Here is a 4,694-nt window from a genome sequence, read left to right on the forward strand (position 1 = left end):
CAAAAATGATCTCACCCTTCTTCCTGACATTTCACGGTCCATCCGGTCCTTTAAAGAGGGTGTGTACTCTGTCATCTCACTCCTTATTAGCTGGGACCTTGGGCAGGTTTTCCAAACTCTGCATCTTAGTTACCTCATTAGAAAAGCAGGGATAACTCTAGCCCACACGTTTGTTATGAACATTCAATGTTATGTGTATGGAAAGTTTCTAGAAAAGGAAATGAGGTCCCTTTCCTCTCCTGCTCTCTGAAATACACAATCTAACATTTTATATTTTATCTCGTCTTACTTTCTCACAAGTGTGCCATATGCTTCAAAGAAGCCTTCTCTGATTGCCCAAGAGGGGTAGGTTTATCACTCCCTCTTCTGACTGCTGATGACACTTAGTTTTTCCATTATGTAAATTCATACATTTATTTGCTCAACAATTATTTATTGACTGTCTTTTCATGCCAAGGACAGCAAGCAAGAAAGGCCAGTCTGCCTTCTTGGAGTTCCCAGTCAGGCCTGCACTATGGTTATTTCCATATTCCTCTACCCACTCCCTCCACCATCCTCCTGCTAATGGATGTAGAAGAGGGAAAAAGGTGATGCAATTGGCAGAGGAGGATGGGGTCATTTCACCACATGGTGTAGTAAAGAGAAAGAAAGCTGAATCCAAGCAGAACATTGCAATTAAAGACCAGAAGGACCTAAGACTATTCTTCTGAGGAAAATAGGGAAGAGTCTGGAGGTAACTTGAGCAGAGCTAGGGTTACAGATCCCATGTGGGGAACAGGGTTTGAAGAAGCCTCTGTATGCACAGAGTATCCCTATGGTTACTCTCTACTGAATACCTACAAGAGTGGCAGGAAGCGGGTCTCTGTCTTCTTCTCCCTTCCACTTCTCCCCAACCTCATATTTTATCAGGTAACCAGTGACATGTTCAATGAGCCAATTGAAATAATAATCGTTATTATTAATTTTTGTTATATAGTATTATTATGACAATGAATCAATGTTTTATCCCAAAAGTTAATCGCTACTAAGAAAGATGCTAGTTTACATACAACTACCATATGATTCATCCATTCCGTTCCTTACCTCAGAGAAATTAATGCACATGTTCACTAAAGACTTGTCCATGAATGTTCATAGCAGTTTTATTTGGAAACAATCAAGATTTCCATTAGCTGAATGAATAAACCAACTGTGGTTCATCCATAAAATGGAATATTATTAAGTAATAAAAAGGAATGAACTATTTAAACATGCTACAACAGATGAATCTTTTTTTTTTACAACAGATGAATCTTAAAATAATTATACCTTGTAAAAGAAGCCAGACAAAGAGTATACATTGTAGAATTCCATTTATATAAATTCTAGAAAATGCCAGCTAATCTACAGTGACACAAAGCAAAGCGAGGTGGGGAGGAGTAACAGAAAGGGGGTGTAAAGAGTCACGAGGAAAATTTTGGAGGCGATGGATTTTTTCATTATCTTGGTTGTGATGATGGCTTCATGGGTGTATATGTATGCCAAAACTTGTCAAACCGTACACTTTAATTATATGCAGTTAATTATTTATTACTTATACCTGTTAAGAAAATTATAATAGAGAAATAGGATATAAACAGAAATATAAAACAAGAGATCCCTCTTGGAATGTAGTTTGGCAAACTTATCAGAAATCTTAAATATCCTTAATTCTTTGATACTTCATCTACAACTGTATCCTAAGGACATAAAAAGAGACGCAAAATTCTCACTGAAGAATTATTTATAATGAAAAAAGTGGAAACCACCAATATATGTGACAAAATGACTGCTTGAATAAAGTGTGGTACACTCACATATTGAAATATTATGTAGCTATTAAAGTCAACGCTTATGAAGAGTTTTTAATAACCTGGAAAAATACTTGCATGATAATGTTAAGTGAAAAAAAGCAAGATATAAATTGCATATATAGTTTGAATTAAATTATGTAAAAATATGCATAGAAAAATCTCTGAAATACTTTTAGGATTATCTCTGAGTGATGAGGAATATCAGTAATTTTTAATCTTTTAATGCAAATTTTTAAATGTTGTTACTACTTTTATGCATTTCCTTAATTTTCTACAAGGAGAATGTATTTTTTAAATTAGAAAATAAATAAAATAAGCCATATTCAAGGAAATTCTCTAGACTTTCTTATTTCTTGAGAAAGCAAGCTCTGCTATAAAGATTAAAACCAGATTGCATTTCTCTAATCTGTGAAAATGTAGAAATGTCTTCACTGCAAATTGCCACTCTATAACTTGAATCCACATTCCCTACTTTTAGATCACCTAGAGAACCAACTGATGAACACCATATGCTGTCACCTAATTTTGTTCTATGTCTTGTGAAAACTCCACTTCTATCCACATTTTGAGTATAAGCCCCTTGAAGACAGAGGTGGGGTCTTTTCCTTCATTTATGCCTCCCCTGTCGCTCACACCCCACCTTGCCATCTTGCCATAATATCTAGGAAAGAACTGAGGGTGCAGGATCTCTCTCTCCCTCTCTCTATCTATCTCTCTCTCTCTCCCTCCCTCCCTCCCTCACACACACACACACACACATATACATACACACACACATAGTGATAAATTAATAATAATGCCATATCATGTTCCTATACATAGTTAGCTTTTCAGAGTCATTTCCTATTTTAATCAAACAAGAAAACAAGAGCCCAAGGAGGTGGGTGGTAGGTTGGTAGGACTTTGGCTGAAACTAATCTCAGGAATCTTTCCCTGACTCCCCTATATGAACAACTGACAGAAGTACTGGAACTCCATGGTCATACATTAGCCTGTGAACTCTGACTATGTTCTGCTCTTCTCTGTATCTCCACTACCCAACCCAGATAGAAATGTTAATAAATTCTTATTATTTCTAGAAAGAAGGGTTTAACAACTAGGCAAAAGGTTGGCTATACATTTGAATCCATTTTCTCTACTGTAACATATATCCAAGAGAATATATGTTATATTAGAGACTATATCTTCAGTTTTTCAAGACCAAAGATGCTAAACTATAACTTATTTTATAAGAGCCTTTGCAGCAATCCAAGATGATTGATACACTGAGGAGATCTGCCCCCTATCTCAAGAATCCCTCAGCTCCCACATATAAAGCTGAATGAGCCCCCGGCTTCTTATATTACATGGTCATCAACACATAGTCCATCAAGCAAATGGATGAATACTTAAAATAGCTAGAGTGATGAACAGTACAGAAGAAAAAGAAAGGCAAAATGTCAAGAGAGTCAGCAGGTGGGTACTGGTCCCTTGGTGGTTCAAGCCCAGTGTTCAGCCTAGAAGGAATGCTAAGGGTAAACTGGTGACTCAGTCATGTCTTCCATGACCAATGCCAAGAAGACTTTATCATTGGTGTTGGAAAACTCCCAAAGTTTTTTATTTAGGGTTTGATATGTTCAGATCTGGTGAAGGATGCCTAAAAGGAGAAAGAGACTGAAAATGCAGTAAGGAAACATCAAAAGGGTTTTGAACTAGGGTGAGACAGAGAAGATGGGAATGAGAGGGTGGAAATAGTGCAGTGGTTTGCTGAGCTGGTTCATAACAGCTTACAAGAACTGAATATGCACATTACTTCCCAAGTTCATGTTCAGTGAAGTCACATTGGCAGCTTGAAATCACTGCCATGATGGGACTATTTACACTAAAGAAATAGGCAAATGCTACTAATCAGAGAGGTACCCCTCTCCCAGAGAGCCAGTTGTTAAATATTTACACACACCACCAGATATAGGATTTTGGAAATCCACCTGGGTTTAGGAGGTAAAATGAAGAGAAGAGTCTAGGATAACTCCTGATGTCTGAGTCTGGATCTGAGGATGGAAACGGCTCTGTCCTTTGAGATGGGGAATAGGAGAATGAACTGGTATGGCTAGAGAAGGTGAGTTCAGACAAAGATAGTTTGAATTCGAGGGATCTGTAAGACAACCCAAAGAATGTGGCTTGAGAATAGTAGTATGTTTTGTCTGAAAGTTTGGGAGATAGTTCCGTGCTGCAGACGTCATATTTACAGCCATAGGTGTGGGCAAGTAGAATCAAAAAAAAAAAAAAGGCAGAGGGATGACCCTGGGACTCTGTAGAACTCAACATTTAAGGTAGTTACAGAAGAGATGACTGGGCAACGAAAACTGAGGAAATTCAATAAGCAAAGGGAAAAGAAGGTATAGATGTCCCAAGAAATAGGACAGAGAAATTCAACAAACAGGGATTGCTACACTCTCAAATGCTACACACCTCAAAGAATCTTCTGAGGCTGGCATCAAAGGGACCATGGGTGATCTTAACTTGACCAGATTCAATAGGATGTGAGGATTTGGGGAAGAGAAATAATGACCCCTCAATGTTTAATCTTGCGATGGTGTATCCTCGTATCAGTCAGGATCTAACCAGGAAACTAGTAACTACATCGGGTACTTCAAAGAGAGGAAATGTAATGCAAAGAATCAGTTACCCAAGTGATGGAAAACAAGAAAGCTAAACGGCAAATAGGAAGCCACTACCACCCAGGACTGAAGGGACAAACAGAGGAAGCAGAGTCATCAGGTCCCAGGAGGTAGGGCTCCAGGCCTCCCTTACAGGAGCGGAATCAACAGGGGCAGGAGATGCATGGCAGCAGTGAGATTTCCCAAGGCAGAGAAGGAAAGG

The sequence above is a fragment of the Pteropus vampyrus genome, unplaced genomic scaffold, assembly GCF_000151845.1.
Source record: "Pteropus vampyrus isolate Shadow unplaced genomic scaffold, Pvam_2.0 Scaffold35, whole genome shotgun sequence".
NCBI classification, from domain to species: domain Eukaryota; kingdom Metazoa; phylum Chordata; class Mammalia; order Chiroptera; family Pteropodidae; genus Pteropus; species Pteropus vampyrus.